This window comes from Camelus dromedarius, chromosome 7, assembly GCF_036321535.1.
Source record: "Camelus dromedarius isolate mCamDro1 chromosome 7, mCamDro1.pat, whole genome shotgun sequence".
NCBI classification, from domain to species: Eukaryota; Metazoa; Chordata; class Mammalia; order Artiodactyla; family Camelidae; genus Camelus; species Camelus dromedarius.
The window spans coordinates 5,892,619-5,899,512 of NC_087442.1; the positions used below are offsets into that span (position 1 = coordinate 5,892,619).

At 49.1% G+C, this 6,894-nt stretch overlaps 3 non-coding genes across 3 annotated transcripts; all 3 read right to left on the minus strand.

Annotated features, from left to right (window-relative positions):
* Nucleotides 1–1,382: 1,382 nt before the first annotated feature.
* On the minus strand, nucleotides 1,383–1,454 carry TRNAC-GCA (transfer RNA cysteine (anticodon GCA)). The gene has a single exon. It is a non-coding gene; the product is annotated as a tRNA-Cys (tRNA).
* Nucleotides 1,455–2,178: 724 nt separating this feature from the next.
* Nucleotides 2,179–2,250, minus strand: TRNAC-GCA (transfer RNA cysteine (anticodon GCA)). The gene has a single exon. It is a non-coding gene; the product is annotated as a tRNA-Cys (tRNA).
* A 2,707-nt stretch (nucleotides 2,251–4,957) lies between these two features.
* On the minus strand, nucleotides 4,958–5,029 carry TRNAC-GCA (transfer RNA cysteine (anticodon GCA)). The gene has a single exon. It is a non-coding gene; the product is annotated as a tRNA-Cys (tRNA).
* Nucleotides 5,030–6,894: the final 1,865 nt, after the last annotated feature.

Consider the following 6,894-nt stretch of genomic DNA (forward strand, 5'->3'; position numbering starts at 1 on the left):
CTACTGGGCCTCCCTGTTCAAGGGGAATAGGCGAAGTCAGGCAAACCCACCCTGCCCCCCTCCACGATCCTGTTCTCTTAATGTTTAAAGGAAGTCACAGAGGGTGAAATTCATTCACTAGCCTTCGCCTCCTCAGACAGATAGGGGCTGTTTCGTTCAAATCGTGTGAACTTAACATAGACTCAGGGTTCTTGTTACATAAATTGAGCTTTGTGGGAACAGTTCTTTAGCGACTGAAAAAATCAAGTCGTGTAAGAAGCCCTGTGAATGCCTTTCCTAGTTGGGAATCAGCTTATACCTGATCACAGCATCTCTGCCTCTGGGAACAGAGGGACAGGTCCTCCACCCTGGTGGTCTGGCTCCTGACCTTCTCCAGAGGACATTGGTCCTGGTGTTTCACGTCCACTGGAAGAATAACTCAATATCCACTGAGACCGAAATCATTGCCTTCAGCAGACATTCTCCAAAATCAGATAGTTTAACAATGAAAGGAGTCACACAGCCCCCGTCTGTTCATTGACTGAGGGGAGATTTTGCAGCTGGTAATAACAACTGACAGTTGGGTACTAGGTATTGTTCTAAGTGCTTTCTGGTGTCACCAGAAAACCTATGAGGCAGTACTATTATTATCCACCATCTTACAAATGCAGGCACAGAGGCACAAGAGAGGTTGAGTGACTTATCCAAGGTGGCAGTCTCCAACTCACCCCAGCGAGCATGTGGCAGGCTCTGACCCTTGGAATCAAAACCAGATGTCCCACAGGAACTTTCGAGGGGTTCCTTTTGCTGTCAGATGTGTGCAAGGAATGACTTACCTTTGCAGCTCCAGAGCATGGCAAAGGAAGACTGTAGAAGCCTGTAGCTCTTCTGAAACCCTCAGCCTGCTTCAAGTCTTCACCTACACGTTGTACTTGTCCTGTTAGCACAGCCTTGTGGGACCTCAGCCCCCACCCCTCAAACCTGAGGCTGCCAGTGAGGAGCCTGGGAATTCAGAAATGCACCTCGGCACTCACTGGCCAGCCCAGGACCAAGTTAAGCACCATTTCTCCTTGAGCGTGGGATGGGAGGTGGGGTGTGCAGGCAGGTGAACGGACTATCCACTGGGCAGTCTCTAGACACTACTGTGTGTGCACGGGACTAATGCAGTAGGGGATTCCAAGTCAGGGGCGCCTTCCTGCCCTTCAGTGATTACAGTGGGGTTGAGGAGGTAAGCCCCATACACACCCAGGGACATCACATGGCCAAATATTATGCCACCCTGAGAGAGTGGCTCTAGGTTTGTTCCTACAAACCCCAACAAATGGGGATTTCCTAAACCTTCACTGGGGCCCATGTAAGGTGCGTGTGCCTAATTATAACTACAAAATAGCACATAATAAAGTAGGGGGCACCTGGATTTGAACCAGGGACCTCTTGATCTGCAGTCAAATGCTCTACCCCTGAGCTATACCCCCAGTGATGCTAGTGTTATTTAATTAATACCTTTCATCTGTGTGGTAACACTCAGTTCTGCAAAATCAAGTTATAGCTCTCCTCTAGGACTGACTTTTTGGAAGCTGCCAGACCTGGCTCATAGTAAGACATCTTCCTTCAGGTCTGTAGCTTTCCAGGCCTCTGTCCCTGGGTGGGGTCATCAACGGGGAGAAAAGGAGAGATGCTGCCTCTCAACCCCCCATCCTGTTTCTCTTTGCCTTTTTGGTTTAGCCCGAGAGCTGGCCAAAGGTCTGCGAAACTACCCACATGCCACTACCTGGGCTCCCAGCCCTTGGTCTTCGGAGGCCTGACCCCACTGCACTGTGCCAAACTGTTTTGGTGGAAAGGAGAGGGGAGGGTGATAATTTAGGGTTACCATTTTTTGTCTGTTCCTGGGAAGTCAGCTGTCTCTACAGCTCTCTGATCTGCCCTGAAAAAGCCCAGCAGTCTGCATCAGAGTCCCTGCCTTCTCTTCGAGGATCCAACAGAGCTGGAGAAATGAGATACAGATAAAATTTTAAAAATCCAGATGCCATGAAGGGATACCCAGAGTATTAGTGCAGGAAGACATGAGAGGAAGCTCTCCACCCAGATTGCTGTTCTACAAGGGCTGACCCGTAGCTTCCAGTTTCAGGGGGTCCTAATTGTCATGGACGGAGGAAAATGGAAAGAGTAACTGCTTCCATTAATAGAAAACAGTCAGACAGGGGGCACCCGGATTTGAACCAGGGACCTCTTGATCTGCAGTCAAATGCTCTACCCCTGAGCTATACCCCCTTACCTGCTATAGGTGTCTAATAACCACCTTTTACCTGCCTAGTCACACCCAGGACTCCTATAACATATTGAATGTTTCTACTTATTTCTAGAGAGCTGGTAAGACCTGTAGCTTATTCCTCCACAGACTCAGCCCTAAGAGGTCTTCCCTCGGGTCCCAGAGTCCCATCACCCTATCCCTTCACAGGCCTGCATCTCCCCCTCTTCCTCAGCCTGTGATGACAGCAGCAGCCCAGAGGAGCTGATGATTACTACTGGAAGGGCCTGTAGAATTCACTTGCCTGTTCTTCTCTTGTTCTGCACTACAAAACAGCAAATGGAAGAGATCCTGCCCAGCCTCTTTGGGCACACACGCAGTACCTACACCATAAGGTGCCTCTCCAGGCTGTGCATCTGTGCCTAAAACTGGGGGCAGCTGGGGAAGTTGGTGAACATCCCAATCCCTAACCTGGATCTTTTTAATTTCCCTGAAATTAGTGATAACCTCATGTTTCTTGGGCTAATATTTTATGTAAGTTAACACTGCAGCTATAATTATATTTTTGTTGGCTATTATTATTCCCTTGTTGTGGAAGGTAAAACCTGCCAGGAATTATGCAGGACTGGCTTCATATTTTTGCCTTTTTTGTTTGTGAGTGTTTGGAGAGGTTGTGTGGATTGAGAGGCTTCCCAAAATAAGAATTTCAAGTGAAATAAAGCAGGGACTAAACTCACACACTGAAATCTGATGCAGGGGTGAATTGGCTAGAAGCGCCCCCACGTGGTCATGATGTAGATTTATTGACTTGAAATAAGAGTGCCCTCAAGAGACAACTGGTCCACCATCCAGATGCTGCCACAAAGAATAACTAAGCACCAATTAGAACAGAACAGAAACCACTGCCTTTGCCAGCCTTCCTCCACTATTCAATGGTCAGCACTGAAAGACTCTCTAAAGGCAGGTCACCTGGTTTATCTTCCTGAGAAAACATGTTGCAACTCATTCACCCCATGGGTGAGCAAGTCTCTGCTGCTCAGATTGGAAGCAGACATCCCACAGTGCATTTCCAGGGTCCCTCTTCAAGGCACGTGACTGAGGTCCCTGCCTGAATACAGGGGGCAGGGAAGTAGCCCTGGGCATGGCACAGGGCCTCATGGCTGAAAGTGGCTTGCCGCCAGTCCCCGACAGTCAGCGTGCTCCCTTAACAGCCCCCTCACTACCCTGTCTTTAGTCCCTTCACTCCGTGCAGACCCTGCGGAAGCAGCTCAGGACCATGCGCCTGGAGTCCTGGGGGCCTTCTGCAATGTGGCCCTCTGCTTGGTAACGGGGGAGCATACAGGAGGCATCAAAGCTCCCCTTTCCCCCTACGGCGGTGGCTATGTGTTGTAGAGACGGGACATGTTCACAGGAAAAGGGACATCTGCAAGGCTCTACAGATAAGTGTTCATGGTGCGGGGGTGGGGACGGGGGGTGGTCAGCCCTGGGGAAGTTCACCTGGGGCTACAAGAAGCTAGAGGCTTCCTGGCAAAGATCCAAACAGTGCATCCTCTCCTCTGCCCTAGGAAGGCTCAATTCCATCGGACCCAGAGGTGAAAAGGCATTTCTTCAATTAGTAGAAAACTGAAAGCAGGTTGTTGGAAGGTGGAGATATTGAATAATATCCCCTGAACTGAGAAGGACCTTTAAGACTGAATAAGGAAGCAGGCAACTCCATAAGTACAAATACGAAGTTTATTGTGGATTCCTTACGTCCGGGTAGGATCTGGTGGGCAGCGATCCAGAAGCATCTGCAGCTGGACTCTGTGCTGCCGACAGGGGTACAGGGGATTTAAAGGGGCCAAAGCTAAAGATAGAATCTGACTACCACGGGAGAAGCACTGTTGGGAACCAGTCCCCTGTGCCCAGCCCCCCTATCTCATGACCATTATGCAGACCGTTAACCATCTGTGTCAGCAAAAGGCATTCTTGCAGTGTTCGTATCAGCTGAAGGCAAGGGTCAGAGTTGATAGGGAGCTTACCTGTCTTGGGCACATTCCTTGTGAGTGGGCTAAAACTCAGTCACTGCAGAAGGGGCGGGGGTGGGACTGCGGGCCTCAGTTGGAGCTGACAAAATGGGGTCAGTGTGGTTCAACCACACAGGCCCCTCACTTGTTATACCTGTCTGATAAGCACCCGTGTGGCCGCATCAACACCTCTGTTTATTTTCCGTCAGCCCATGAGGACAGCTCCACTGCCAGCTAAACCCTCCCCCAATGCCAGGACCCCATCCCACCCGGCAGCACCGCAGCTTCCTCCCCACCCCCAGCCAGTTCATGGCAAGGCATCTAAAGCCACTGCTGTTCTCCCAGAGGGGCGTTTAGAGCGACCCAGGACACAGTTGCTAAATGTGGCACCCGGGAAAACCATCTGGTGTCCTGTGATGTGGATGGATGAACAGGAAGACGGCCCAGCAAGTCCAGGTCTCTAGAAAGAGGGCCCAGGAAATGTGTATGTTTACATTCCCACAAGTTCCAGGGGGTTCTAACGCTTCCGTGAGCCTTGAGTCCACATATCACCTTAACCACGTGGTCTTCGCTAGAACCACATTTCTGATTCTGGGACTTTCCATTGCCCCAGCCCAGGAGGTGACCTAGACCAGCTTCCTTTCTGCCCGCATCTCCCTCACTAACTAAGAAGAGCCAACCCGAAGGGGCCACTTGGTATAAGTCCTAAAATCAAAATTATCTCAGGGGGCACCTGGATTTGAACCAGGGACCTCTTGGTCTGCAGTCAAATGCTCTACCCCTGAGCTATACCCCCTTGCCTATTAGGTGTGCCTAATAAAAACCTTTTCACCTGTGTTGAAATGCCCACACTCACTGTGCTCTGAAATTTCCACTGACTCTCAGAAAGTTCTGCAGATATGGAAATCTTACCTTCCAGCAGATTAGCATCTTTTGGCACTCTTCTTCCACATAGATTCCTCCCCCCTAATTTTGACCCCCCCCAAAACTTTCTCTACTCACAATCTTTCAGTCTCATTTTTCTTGGTACCACTTTGAAGGCCCCTGCTGGAAAAATCATTGCTAAGAGCTGGACCACCCCTGCCTTCCTTCCTCACCTCAGCAAGCTCCATCTACTTTAAACTTGCCCCCAGCACTGTCTTCCTCCTCCCCACCCTCCCCCTCTCCCCTGCTGGGTGGATGAGGGGCATAGGTGGGGCTCAGTTGCCCAGCTCATTCTCTTAGCACTTCTTTCCTCTTACCACACTTATTTCTTGGCTTTCAGCAGGGTCTTGACTAAATCCAGACAAATTATTTCAACTTTTTGCCCCAGGGGCCACAACCGCCATCCTGGGGCCTAGGAAGCAGCCTCAGCTGTCCCAAGGGCCCTTAAACCAGAAGGTCAGCACAACTGGAGCAGCAGGGACTTCCCTGAGAATCAGGACCAGAGATGCCTCCACTGGGCGAACCCCTGGCCTGAGGCACAGCACTGCGGCCCTAGGAAGCGAACCTAGCCCCTGACCAACACCACCCCAAGATCTGAAGGCCACGTAGATCCCAAAAGTTGGTGAAAGTGCCTGTTACAGCTGTGTGCAGGAGACCAGAGCTTGGAATACACAGGGGCTTGCAAAAGAAATCCAGGACAAGGGAAATAGCCTCTCACCATCCATCAATTTAATTTAGTGACATGTTTTTTACATTGTTGGAAAAGTAAAAAGATAGTCTCTCTGTATCTTTCTGCAGTGCCTAACACAGCACTAAGTGTGAAGTCGCTATGTCATAAACATTTGTTGGATGGAAGTAAAGATAGCAAAATTAGCGAAGACGTCTAAGTATGGAGTAAGTGCAAATTATCTCGGGTACCACCAGCCAAATGAACACTGCTGGTATTTTCATGTCTGTTTATCTAAACTTGAGCATGTACATTTCCATGCATTGGGGTTCTCTTCTTTCTTGCCAGAGATGAGCCAGTTCACAGATCGTGACGCATTTTCACCTAGCACTCTTGCACGTAGGTCTCCTGGCTCCCTTGGAAATGTTCGCCTCTCTTGTTGAAAAGGAAAAAAAGCAAGGAAGGAATTAGGGAAATCCCCATATTAAAATTTCTCTTGCTTAAAAGAAAAATACTCAAAAAATATCCATCGGAGGTGTCTGTAGAACGAACGAAGACAAACACGTCCACCAGGCATCACACCCAACGGGCAACATCATACGGCTTCTCCTGAGAACTGGAAACAAGGCACGGATGCCTGTTAGCAGTGTTTCTTTCTTTCTTTTCTTTTCTTTTTTATTTTGACTCCTTTTCTTAAGAAGAAATCTTTCACATCGAGCCTGTCCTTCAGAAGGACGCCCCTCACTCAACAGCGTTGTGCATATCACGACACTGTCTACGTAACAGTAAACACCCTCCTGTTAGCAGTGTTTCTATTTAACATTGCACCTGGAACCAAATGGTATAACTTACAAAACCTATTTTTTGAGCAAACGAGTAAATATATTGATATTTGGGGAGACAGGGTTCTAATTGTGAGAGACAGGAGATATAAATATGGACTGGAGATGGGTAAGGAAGAACTGTGGAGCTGGCCTGGAATTGTCAGTAGCTGTGTGAATACACACGTGAATACACAAGCATACACACACACACACACACACACACATATGTCCTAACTCTGCCCTCTG